This window comes from Rhinopithecus bieti, unplaced genomic scaffold (genome assembly GCF_001698545.2).
Source record: "Rhinopithecus bieti isolate Rb0 unplaced genomic scaffold, ASM169854v2 scaffold_6907, whole genome shotgun sequence".
NCBI lineage: Eukaryota > Metazoa > Chordata > Mammalia > Primates > Cercopithecidae > Rhinopithecus > Rhinopithecus bieti.
Window position 1 is genome coordinate 131,947 of NW_016805647.1, and position 13,513 is coordinate 145,459.

The 13,513-nt window shown below is 51.7% G+C and overlaps 1 protein-coding gene across 9 annotated transcripts in view; it reads right to left on the minus strand.

Annotated features, from left to right (window-relative positions):
* PALD1 (phosphatase domain containing paladin 1) overlaps positions 1 to 13,513 on the minus strand; it is a 112,117-nt gene that overhangs the window by 49,514 nt on the left and 49,090 nt on the right. Inside the window, exon 2 of one of the 9 annotated variants that reach the window (XM_017873132.1) lies at positions 12,056 to 12,186. The exons of 7 other annotated variants lie outside the window; for them this stretch is intronic. The gene's annotated coding sequence lies outside the window, so the exon portion shown is untranslated. One more of the 9 variants, XM_017873134.1, reaches the window with a different exon arrangement.

The window sequence follows — 13,513 nt, forward strand, 5'->3', positions numbered from 1 at the left end:
ATTCCACCGCGCAAAAAAAAAAAAAGAAAGAAAGAAAAGAAAGGAAACAAAATGACCTATGGAGTCCCTGGCAGAGAGGTTACCTCATTTCCTTAAGAGGACTCAAGCTTCAGAAGGTGGGACATTAGCTCCAACTCACCCACTAGCTGCCTGATGCTCCAACGTACTCGCCCAACCAGCCAGAGTGGTAAGCCTCTTGTCAATGGCAGTATTCAAGCCCAGGGGAAGCTAGAGATGCCCATCCTGGGTCCTAGGGTAGTGACAATAGGCTAGAGGTTTAAGAGCTGATTCCTAAATATCTTGGGAGTAGAAGTCCATTGCTTTGTGTACGGTTCTGGTGGAAATGATCCATCACCATTCCAGTCTTGGTTTCCCCACCTCAAATCCAAAGCTCACAAACCCCCACTTTCTTTGTCCTTGCCAGGGTGCAGCAGCCACAACCTCCCAGCATGTCAAGCCCAGTGGGCTTGAAAAAGATGACTGGTAGCTTTTCCAAAGTAGAGTCTGGCTTCTCAGACTGTAGCAGAAAGGTGGCTATCTGCCATTGACCCCAGCCACCATGCCAGCCCCGTCGCTTTTTCCTGCCCTCCCTGCCCGCCGCAATCCCAGACCCTCTGGCACAATCCCAAGACCCACCTTAGAGATGCTGAGACCACAGCAATCTCCACAAACAGCTGTCACTGCAGGACCCTATTGCTGCTGAGGCCTAACCACTCAACAGCCCCTGCCCTGTATCCCCCAAAAAGCAGATTCAGAGCTGGCCACATCCCTGAAGGTCATCTAGCTGCTGTGGTCTGAATGTTTTGCCCTTAAAAACTCATATGTTAAAATCCTAACCCCAGGCTGGACACAGTGGCTCACACCTATAATCCCAGCACTTTGGGAGGCTGAGGCGGGCAGATCACCTGAAGTCAGAAGTTCGAGAGCAGCCTGGCCAACATGGCAAAACCCTGTCTCTACCAAAAATACAAAAATTAGCTTGATGTGGTGGCACACACCTGTAATCCCAGCTACTCGGGAGGCTGAGGCAGGAGAATTGCTTGAATCTGGGAGGCAGAGATTGCAGTGAGCTGAGATCGCGTCACTGCACTCCAGCCTGGGCAACAGAGCCAGACTCTGTCTCACACACAAAAAAGAAATCCTAATCCCCAAGGTCATGGTATTAGGAGGTGGGGGCTTTAGGTGGGGAGGGGTAATTAGTTCATAAGGGCAGAACCCTCAGGAATGGGATCAGTGCCCTTATAATAGGGACCCCAGAGAGCTGCCTTGTCACACCTTCTGAGGGATACAGCAAGAAGGCAAGATCAATGAAAAAGTGGGCCCTCATCAGATACTGAATCAATGCCTTAGTCCTGCACTTCTCAGCCTCTAGAACCGTGAAACATAAATTTCCGTTGTTTTTAAGCTACCCAGTTCATGGTGTTTTGGCATAGCAGCCTGATTGCACTAAAATATTAGGGGCCAGGCGCAGTGGCTCACACCTGTAATCCCAGTACTTTGGGAGGCTGAGGTGGGCAGACTGCTTGAGCCCAAGAGTTCAAGACCAGCCTGGGCAACATAGCAAGACCCCGTCTCATTTACAAAAAATAAAAAATAAAAAAACATAGTAAAATGCTCTCTTTCCACAGATGAGGCAACTGAGGCACAGGAGAGTGATATGCCCCCATTCACATGGCAAATGGCCACAAGGACAGAATTGGGACTCAGGGCTCCTTTCTCCAGACCCAAGGCTCCCTGGCTGGGCTGCACTGCCTCTGGCCTAAGGCAAAGGGGAAGACTATGTTGTGAACACACAGAGATGTGCCAGTATGGAATTATGCTAGTCAGTCACTGTGTGTTGGTTGAGAGCGTGTGACTCACATGCCTGCCAGGGGGCAGGGGTGGGGGGACTCACTGGAGGTGAGATGGGGTTTGAACAGCTGCCTTAGAGAGCCAGAGACCCTGAGTGCAGAGACGGGGACACCAGGAGGGCCAATGGGTGAATCTCTGACTGCAACGCACTTGACGTATATTATCTCATTTAATCCCGACCCAAAAAAGAGGTGCCAACTCTTAACAACTCAATATCAAGTCAATTTTTTAAAAATGTGAAGATGTGCGAAAGATTTGAAAATACATACAGATGCCAAATAAGCACATTAAAAAGATGTTCAGGATCATTTGTCATCAGGGTCATGCACTAGAATGACAAATTTAAAAGACTGACGATACCAACCTCTGGGGAGGATATGAGTAACTGGAACTCACATACACTGCTGGTGAGCAGTGAGAGCGTACAGCCACTCTGGAAGACAGTTTTGTAGTTTCTTACAAATGGAGACATACCCTTCTCATATGACCCAGCAATTCAACTCTTAGGTACCTATCCAGGAGAAATACAAATATGCGCAGAAGAAGACTTGTACACAGCAGCATAATCATAACAGCAAACATTGAGCCCAACTCAATGTCCATCAACTGATGAATAGACGAACACAATGTGGTAGATCCACACCATAAAATACTACACAGCGGTTGGGTGTAGTGGCTCTCGCCTGTAATCCCAGCACTTTGGAGGCTGAGGTGGGCGGATCACCTGAGGCTGGAAGTTCGAGACCAGCCTGACCAACATGGAGAAACCCTGTCTCTACTAAAACTACAAAATTAGCCAGGCATGGTGGTGCATGCCTGTAATCCCAGTTACTCAGGAGGCTGAGGCAGGAGAATTGCCTGAACCCAGAAGGCAGAGGTTGCAGTGAGCCCAAATTGTGCCATTGCACTCCAGCCTGGGCAACAAGAGTGAAACTCCGTCTCAAAACAACAACAACAACAACAACAACACAACAAAAAGGAGCAAACTACAGATAGACACAACAATATGGGTGAATCTCAAAACTGTCACCAAGAGAAACAAGCCAAGCCCCAGACACTTACACTGTATAACCCCATGAAAACTGCAGGAGCAGAGAGCAGGTCGGTGGAGGAGGGACTCAACTGCACAAGGGTACATTTTGGGGGATGGAACTGCTGGGGATACTGAATGTGGTGGCCACACAACAGCATACATTTGCCAATGCTGATCAAACCGAACACTTAGGCCGGGTGTGGTGGCTCACGCCTGTAATCCCAGCACTTTGGAAAGCCAAGGCAAGCAGATCACCTGAGGTCAGGAGTTCGAGACCAGCCTGGTCAACATGGTAAAACCCCATCTCCACTAAATATACAAAAATTTGCCAGGCATAGTGGCACATGCCTATAGTCCCAGCTACTCAAGAGGCTGAGGCAGGACGATTGCTTGAACCCAGGAGATGGAGGTTGCAGTGAGCTGAGATTGCACCAATGTACTCCAGCCTGGGCAACAGAACAAGACTCTGTCGCAAAAAAATTAAAATAAAGTGCTGCACATGGCTCCTGTGAGATTTCTACTGGGTGGCACACTCTGAGTCTTAAGTCTTCTGTGACCCTGAGGACACCTCTTGCTCACCTCAGGGTACTCAGGACTGAGCCCAGTGCCTGTTGCAGGTAAGAGTTTAATAAATATATGTTAGAGGCATGCAAAAGCCCCAGAAAGTTGGTGTTTTCATTCCCATTGAACAAAAAGAAAAGTGAGGGCTTGCAGGAGTGGCAACTCTTTACATCCTGACCCCTGGCTGGGGACACAGGGCTTAGGCTCTGTGAATCATAGGCTCTGGGCAGGACACCAGCTGAACCCCACTTCTATCATGCATTAGTCACATTATCTTGGGTTCATGACTTAATTTCCCTAAACTCTCTCCCCAACTGTAAACCAGGGACCACTGGTACCTCCCCTGCTGGACCGTATGAAGATGAAATCAGTGAATGTGTGCAGAGCAACACCTGGGTGGCTCGACGCACAGCACAGCAAGGGCTCCAACTCCTCAGCTGCCCTCACCTCATCCCCCCACACCACAGTTGACCCTGCACTGAACTCCCAGCAACCGCCAGCTCCCACCGACGTGAACCTTCAGAACCAAGACTAGAACTAGGGGCCTCGCCCAGGTGCCATCTGTGAACGGCCAGCAGTCCCTGGCTGTCAACCTAGGCAGCCAGCAGGGCAGAGCTGGACTGGGCTGGGCCACAGCAGCCACCCTCCCTTAACAACCACGATCATCACATCACTCTCCTCATTCCGCTTTGTCCGGGAAGCCATTCAGGGGAGGTTTCCATCTGCTCCTGGCCTTCCTCAAGAACCAGGAGGCCCCAGCTCTGCTCTGGGCCCTGGGGCAAGTCCTCCACCCCTGGAAGAACAGGTGCACAGCCCGAGTCAGCCCAGTTCTCTCCAACCCTCTGCCCCCACCAGGTTTGGGCCTCTAGCACCTGACTGGCCTATCTCCTTCCCTTTCGAATCTGATCCAAGAGGGCAGGGCAGAGTCTCGCCTTTACTTTACCTCTCCACCCTCTCTGGTTACTGATGACGGGCCAAGGCTGGTTCTCAACCTTGAGAACCAAAGACCAAAGTAGGCACCAAAGACGGGGCCATCTACTTCAACAGCAATGGTACTTATTCCTGAGTAGTGAGCTGTAGGGTGGTATTAATTTTCTCCTGTTTTGCTCATCCATCACTTCTAAGTATCTTACAATGAACATGATTACCCTAGGAACATTTTTTTTTTTTTTTGAGACAGAGTCTGTCTCTGTCACCCAGGCTGGAGTGCAGTGGCACGATCTCGGTTCACTGCAAGCTCCACCTCCCAGGATCACGCCATTCTCCTGCCTCAGCCTCCCCAGCAGCTGGGACTACAGGCACCTGCCACCATGCCGGGCTAATTTTTTTTTTTTTTTTTTGTATTTTAGTAGAGATGGGGTTTCACCGTGTTAGCCAGGATGGTCTCAACCTCCTGACCTCGTGATACACCCGCCTCGGCCTCCCAAAGTGCTGGGATTACAGGCGTGAGCCACCACGCCCAGTCAGGAACATTTTCTTTTTAAGTGAAGTTATTTGTATAAGTTTCCAAGTTGGACAAAGGTCACAACTCTTCACCCAGAGAACCCTCACCCTGCCCACCCCAAAGCACCCCATGCTCCTCCAGCCCCGTGTCCTTAACCCTGGCCCTCCGCCCAGACGCACTCTGCCCACTGCAGCACATGTTCCCCTGACAATAATTCCACTCGTACAGCCTGGTAGGATTTTTGTGTCTTTGCTACAACCCTCAAGGGAGCCGAGAATTAGGATCCCACTTTACAGAAGAGGCGACAGCTGAGCTAAGTCAAAGACATGAACCTCCCAGGTGACAGGCTTCATGGAGGCAGAGGCTCCTGGCCCTGACTCCTTCATCTCTTGGGGGTCCCACAGACCCGTCCTTCATGACCTCTGCTCCTCAGCCTCTTTCTCTTTAAAACTAGGAAGAGCCCAATAAAAGCTAAAATAAAGTTGTCTGGGGGCTGGGATCACAGGAACCCTTCACCTGCTAAATTATCTCTTTCTCAAGTGTTTTATATTTTCTAAACTAGAAAAAAAAGTTTAAAAGTTAAAAACAGAAAATAGAGGACGTGTGGAAATGCAGCCCTTTGCTCTGCAGGCGGGGCTGCCACTGTTGGGGGGGCAGCCCTGAATTCCAGGCTTCAGCCTGCAATCCCTGGGGAGCCTTTGAAGTGAGCGCTGAGTCCTGGCAGGAAGGAGGCCTCATGGCTGTCACACACTGAGATGACAAGTCAAGGTGGGCATGGAGCAGGAAGTGGGCAAAGTTGGACAGAATGACCGGACGGCCCGCAGAGGTACTGTGGCACATGAAGGCCAGTACCCAGAGCCAGCAGAGTGTGGGGATGCAAATCAGGTCGGCCCACTGGGCTGGGAGAAGCTGTGGAGGGATGGGGAAGTCCCTGCCTGCCCTCAGCGAGCAGGGCCAAGCCTCCCTCTCAGCTCACCTGGCAGACAGGCTCTCAGGATGACAAAGCCTGCCCCACAGCCAGCAGCGGTCCCCGGTCACCAGGTGCAGGCCAGCCATCACGGGCCTGCAGGTTCCTGGAATTCAGGACCTTTTCCAGCACCCCTAGTTGCCTGCCTCCAAGTGGGTCTGCTCTGCTGTTCTGTCTATGGGATCTCAGATTGGGGAGCGGGAAAAGGCTATAATAAGCATTCTGAGGACAACTGGGAAAATCTGAGGATGGAGTATATGCTGGATAAATTAACGTCCTCAGATTGTGCCTAAAAGGAGAATGCCCTTGTTCTTAGCAAATACAGGCTGAAGCGTTCGGGGGTAAGGCCTCTTGATGTCTGACATTCATATGATTTAGAGAGAGAAGTAAATGGAACAAATCTTACCTGGTATTGGCAGACAGGAGACAGTTTACTTACTGCACTCTTCCTATTTTTTATTTTTTGAGACGGAGTCTCACTCTGTCACCAGGCTGGAGGGCAGTAACACGATCTCGGCTCACTGCAACCTCCGCTTCCCAGGTTCAAGCAATTCCTGACTCAGCCTCCCGAGTGGCCGGGACTACAGGCAAGTGCCACCACTCCCGGCTAATTTTTTTATTTTTTTATTTTTTGCAGAGATGGGGTTTCACCATGTTGGCCAGACTGGTCTCGAAATCCTAACCTCAAATGATGCACCGACCTCAGCCTCCCAAAGTGGTGAGATTACAGGCATAAGCCACCGCGTCCGGCGAACTCTTTCAATTTGTCTGTAGGTTTAAAATTTTTCCAAATAAAAAAATGGGGTTAAAATTTTCAAAATAAAACTGAGAAGTGTTAAGGGGTCTTATGAGAAGTGCTCCATGGATTCCTTCTGGTTCTGCCCGAGGACCCAGAGGACGCACCCTAACTGGAGGGAGACAGCTTGTGGCCCACAGGCCAAAAGGGGTTGCTTTCAGGAGCGATCTGTATGATCCTCATAGTTTTGTACTTCCCATGCTAATTAGCCACCCGTACTTTGAAATCAATGAATTTCAAATAAAAATCTAGATCTCGGCCGGGTGCGGTGGCTCACGCCTGTAATCCCAATACTTTCGGAGGCTGAGGCGAGTGGATCACGAGGTCAGGAGATCGAGACCATCCTGGCTAACATGGTGAAACCCTGTCTCTACTAAACACACACACACACACACACACACACACACACACACACACACACACACAATCTAGATCTCTGGCTTCTCTTGGTGAATTAAAAAATATGCAACAACAAGGTGCCACTGGAGGAGGTGAGTGGGAGTTGGACTCAGGCAGGGATCCCGGCAGTCTACCAGACTGGCTGGGCCTCCACACTGCACTTGGGCCCTGCCCTGGCCTCTTGCGGGCTAGAAGGGGACTGTGATCCCAGTCTAACCCTGTCCTGGGGTGGGCCTTCCACTGCTGTACCATGTTCACTTGTGTCCCAGAACCTGCAGAGCTTCCTCGCTTTTCCCAAGCCTTTCAGTCCCTGGCCTCTTGGCCACTGTCCTATGAATGAGCTTGGCCCTTGCCCTCAGGCCTCAGGAGCCCAGACACAGACCACACTTTCTTGGCATGCTCTGACCACACTAAGAAGAGGTCACTGCCTCCCTAATTCTAACCACTGCCACTGAGCTGTCTGCTAACACCTCTAAAGCTTTTCTCCCTCAGGCTCGGCCCCTGCTTCCTGCTTCCTGGCCAAAAGCATGGGTTTTCTGGTCCCAAGGCAGGACTGATATCCCCATTGGGAAATCTCTCTGTGACAGACTCAAGCCCTGAAGCTCTGGTCCAGCTTTTCAGCCTGGGAATGGCCCAGATTTAATCAAAAAGCTCACAATGCCTTCATCCCCCAGAAGCAGGGACAGTCGGCTGAGAACACAGCTGCCCAGAGCCAAGACTGCATTCCCCACCTCCCTAACAGCGACCTGGGGCTATTAAGCGGCCTTTAAGAGGTGTGATTAGGCCTTGAGGGCTCTGTCCTTATGGTGGATTCCATGCCTTTTTTTGAGAGGGAGTCTCGCTCTATTGCCCAGGCTGGAGTGCAGTGGCATGATCTCGGCTCACCGCAAGCTCCGCCTCAAGGGTTCAGCCATTCTCCTGCCTCAGTCTCCTGAGTAGCTGGGACTACAGGCACCCGCCACCACACCCGGCTAATTTTTGTATTTTTAGTCGAGATGGAGTTTCACCATGTTGGCTAGGCTGGTCTCAAACTCCTAACCTCATGATCCACCCATCTCGGCCTCCCACAGTGCTGGGAGCCAGCATGCCCAGGGCTCGATGCCTTTTAAAAGAGGGATTTGGGGAGTGAGTTTTATCTGTTTCACATGCTCATTTGCCCTTCTGCCTTCTGCCATAAGAGGACACAGCAAGAAGGCCCGTGCCAGATGCCAAGCAGATATCAGTGCTGTGCTCTTAGACTTCCCAGTCTCTAGAATTGTAAGTCAAATAAATTTCTGTTCATTATAAATTACCCAGTCCATGGTATTCTGTGACAGCAGCAGAAAATGGACTAAGACAGGGACATAAGGGTCAGTATAAGATGCCAAGTTCTGGAATCCTTCCTTACAAGACCCCTTTCCTCCCTGTCTCGATCCTGTTGCCTGGACACAGATGTGATAACTAAAGTTTCACAGCCATCTTGAACCATGAGCCCTCGAAGCCACGACCTGGGAACGGTGCAGTGGACATCAAGTTCCCCAAGGAAACTAGGGTAGAGCTACTATACCAGACCTGGTCTGCAAAACTCTGGGCTTAGACAAGACGAAGAAATAAACTTCCAACTTGTGTAAACCACTGTTATCTGGCTTTTCCTATTACTTGCAGCCAAATCTAATCCTGATTAATGCACTCTGTTATTTTTAGGTTTGGCCCTCGGTGATCACAAGCCACATGGGAACAGGAGAGAATTTATTTCTTTCTCCTCTTGCAGGAGAATGTCAAGTTTCCCCACCGGTGAAAGCCAGGCTACACTGTGGGCTGGCAGCTCCATGTTTGGGCAGAGTGACTCCAGGATCCTGAGAGCCCAGGATCCACATGCGCAGTGTACGGAACACAGAAGACATAATCCCTGCCCACCAGGGCCTGCAAGATAGCTGAGGATATGCACACATGAGATGCGTACTGTTAGAGCACCATCAACTAACTGCGAGACAGCATGGTAAAGCAGCTTTCCCTGAGTCAGCGGCAGAGATTTCGAAAGTCCCAAGCTGCTAAATGTTTGTTCCACTCTATAGATAGAGACGTGGCCTCTACTGCTTCAAAGTGGCAGAGAAAGACCACAAGCCTCTCTCCATCTGAAGGGCAGAGTCTCTCTTTTGCCCTCCAGGGAGCCTTCTGAGCCAAGGATGTCCCTGGGAAGCAAGAAGGTGTTATCTGGATGGGAGGGACCCTGCCCTGTTGGTTCTTTCAGGAAGGAGCAGAGGGAGCGGTGTGTAACAATTAGGAAGGAGCTGGTCAACTCAGGGAAAGGCAATGCCTTCTTCTCCTGAAAGAGCCTGAGCTCCTGTCCATCTCCAGGTTCCACGCAGCCAGGTGTTGGGGGCAAATGCCTTTGGGGTGGGGGGCCCAGGGAGAATAGGGTTAAGAGTATCTGGAATGCTCATGTGCTCAGTTCCAGGAAGTCGGGCATTTGGACATTTCAAGGTCAGCAGGAACTCAGAGTGACCTGAGACCTCACCCAGGGCTCTGCCCTGCTGACACTCTCCTGGCTGCCACCAGGGAGTAGGCCCAGAGTGCCAGTGGGAGAGCATGCTTCAGCCCCACTTCCAACCTCCAGCAATCTCGCAGGGACCTAAAGAATCATTTCAAGGAGCTGGGGAGAACCATGACCTGGATTCTGGGCATCTGTCTCCATCCCACCCATCCCTGTGGCCTCCAGTCTAAACTCCTTTGCCCAGTACTCAAGTACCCCCTTACCCACTCTTATCTCAACACCACGAATTTGCCCCACACATCCCCAATATTTTAGGCAAATCTAGATCCCAGCTGCCCTGTAGTGTTGAACAGAAAAAAAAGCCCGACTAGAAGTTTTCCTCCAGCCCTGACTTGCCAAGAGTTCAGCACAGCTCACGCTTATTTCCATCTGGACGAGATAGATGGGTGGCTTTCAAACATTTCAGCAGCTGAATTCTTTGTGCAAAATCAATGTTTCCTGAAAGCCCTGTGTGTCAAACAGCCAGGAGCAGAGCTGGTATACTGGCTGCACACTCAGAAGAAGCTACAGCACTTCCTGCCCTGAGACCCACCCTTTGCCCTCCTAGAGAGAAGAAGTTCCAGAGCTGCCCCACAGAGCTGCTCAAGGCCCTCAAGGCCCTCCCAGGACATAAGGCCCCTCCCTGCCCTCACCCTTGTGGGTCCCACAACCAGGCATGCCAGCCCACCCTCACCCCCTTCAGTACATCCATCAACATCCAGTGGAAATGAATGGGCCTCCTGCTCCAAGCCGAGCAGCACTCAGCCCGTGCTCCACCCAGCCTGGCCCTGACCCCAGTGGCCTGGCGTTTCCTAAGTACATGCCTCACCTCCCCACTCCAGGTCTCATGTTCCTTCTGTGGGGCAGCCCCACTAACAGTGTTCAGCCTATAATAGTTGTAGATTCCAAATGTCACTTTATCAAGTGCATTTCGCACTGGCTATCTCATTGGAACTTCAGGACAACCTTATGAGGAAGAGAGAAGCACAGGGCAACTGTCTCTTCCAGCAGGTGAAAAAAACAGGCCTGGCCGGGCGCGGTGGCTCAAGCCTGTAATCCCAGCACTTTGGGAGGCCGAGGCGGGTGGATCACGAGGTCAGGAGATCGAGACCATCCTGGCTAACAAGGTGAAACCCCGTCTCTACTAAAAAATACAAAAAACTAGCCGGGCGAGGTGGCAGGCGCCTGTAGTCCCAGCTACTCGGGAGGCTGAGGCAGGAGAATGGCGTAAACCTGGGAGGCGGAGCTTGCAGTGAGCTGAGATCCGGCCACTGCACTCCAGCCTGGGCGACAGAGCGAAACTCCCTCTCAAAAAAAAAAAGAAAAAAGAAAAAAACAGGCCAGAGAGTTCTCTACAAGACAAGACAGAGCCCAGCCTCCGTTTCCTCAGCTGGCTCTTCCTGCACTCCACCTACCACTCCCTCATTCCTCTGCAGAAGCCACCCCAGCTTTCCCAACAGACACTGGGAAGCTTAGAGCAGGGACTGGCAGGAGGCAAAGAACACATGGGACCCAGGGGGAGAGTACCCCTTCCAGAGCCACGGCCTCTCACACGCCCCTGGCAGCCAGATGCCCAGAGTGAGTAACAATGGAGCTAAAAATAGGGCCCAACTCTGGGGGATGGCAGGGGGCCGAGTGGCCAGCTGGAGGAAACATCTGCCTCAGCTGGAGAACAAACCCAGAGGAAGCTGCCCTGCTGCAGTGTTCCCCTACTGTGGGTGCAGGGCACATGAAACGTCCAGGTCTGTACCAAGGGCAGCAGCTCAGACCAGCCCCTCACCTGCCCTGGGCCTGGTCCCACAGCTACCACAGGCCGGCACACACACACACACACACACTGGTCCCGCAGCTCCCACAGGCCTGCACACACACACACACATGCACATACACTGGTCCCGCAGCTCCCACAGGCCTGCACACACATACACACACACACACACACAGAGGTCCCGCAGCTCCCACAGGCCTGCACACACACACACACACACACACACGCCGTAGAGAGTGGAAACTCACCTTGGGCACCCATGTGTGTCTTAGAGTTGAGAGCCAGAAGTACCTTTGAGACCCAAGTCTGACCCTTTCATTTTACAAAGGAGGAAACGGTCCACGGGTGGCCGGAGACCTGCCCACAGTCATAAGAACAGTGGGCGGTGGTGCTGGGACAGGCGTCTCCTGCTCCTCACTCTCTATGGCACCCCCCGCTCATGCGCATCACTGGGCACGTCCAGCCAGGGCCAGAGACCACCCTGATTCCAAGGAGGCAGATTCCACTTTAAGCGTATCAGTTGGACTCAGGGTACAGCACGTGGCAGTCCAGGAGCACACTGGGCTGGCCCAGCCCTTCTCCAACCTGCTGCTCCCCAATTCCCATGCCCTAAACTCCAGCCAGTGCACCTCCTCACAGTCCGCAGAATGGGCACCATCAACAGGCCTTGGCAAATAATCAACATCAATAACAAAAATAACATGAAAGCCGAGGAGCATCTTACTGGACCGGGGGTGGGAGCGGGGTGTTCTGCAGTCTGTTTATGGCAGAAATGTTGCCTTTGAAGATCCTTGACATGTTCCATAAACAACAAGGCTAGGCCGTCTCTCAAATGGTCTGGTCCAGCCAGTTTTCCTGCAGCGACAGAACAGATGCTGCTGTTTCTTCTGTGGAGCAGTGGAAGTCTGAGGGCCACACACCAGCCCCTAACTCACTCATTACACATCTTCCTGACTGGCTCAGCCTTCTTGTCCAGCCCACTCCCTGCACCAGGGGCCTTCCTTACCCTCCCCTCCATTCCTTCCCACCACAGGGGTCTCCCTGGGGGCCCACCAGGCAGGAGCTAGGGCTGGCCTTCAATGGCATCCTCCGGGCCTGGCCTGTTCTTGGCACAAAGGAGCCACTTGGATAAACAAAACTGGGAAAATTTTTAAAAAACAATAAAAAGCTAGCCTGGGCAAGATGGTGAGACCTCATCTCTAACACATACATACACCACACACACACACACACACACACACACACACACACACACATACAAATGTAATAATTAGCCAGCGTGGTGGTATGTACCTGTGGTCCCAGCACTTTGGGAGGCCAAGGCTGGCAGATAGCTTGAGGTCAAGAGTTCAAGACCAGCTTGGGCAACATGGCGAAACCCCATCTCTACTAAAAGTACAAAAATTAGCCAAGTGTGGTGGCGCACACCTTCGGTCCCAGCTACTTGGGAGGCTAAGGTGGGAGGATCACTTGAGCCCAGGTCAAGGCTGCAGTGAGTTGTGATCACACCACCGCACTCCAGCCTGGGCGACAAGAGCGAAACCCTCTAAAAAATTTTTTTTTAGAGACAGGGTTTCGCTCTTGTCACCCAGGTTGGAGTGCAGTGGTGTGATCTTGGTTCACCGCAACCTCCACCTCCTGGGTTCAAGCGATTCTCCTGCCTTAGCCTCCAAGTAGCTGGGATTACAGGCACCCGCCACCATGCCCAGCTAAATTTTTTTTTTTTTTTTTTGTATTTTTAGTAGAGACGGGGTTTCACCATGGCTGGTTCAGGCTGGTCTTGAACTCCTGACCTCAGGTGATCCATCCACCTCGACCTCCCAAAATGCTGGGATTACAGGCATGAGTCACCATGCCTGGCCTAAAAAAATTTTTTTTTAATAAAAAGATGTTTTTTTAAAGGATCAACTTTGCAGGTGTCTGTGTTGTGAAAATAAACCAGACAGCACAGATGGGGTTTTAGCCCAGGTCCCAGAATACAACATACAGCCCATAAGTGGCCACCATGTGTTGACTGCCTAAAAGAAAACGCTGGGTGGAAGGCGCTGACCTCTGACAGCCCCCACCCCCAGGTGAGAAGGCTAAGGAGGAGGACACATGGAGGTCAGAGGTCAGGGAAGCCCTTTCAGGTCAGAAGGAGGGCAGAGTGACTCTAAGGGGGCTCCTCTCTGAGAGGCAGATC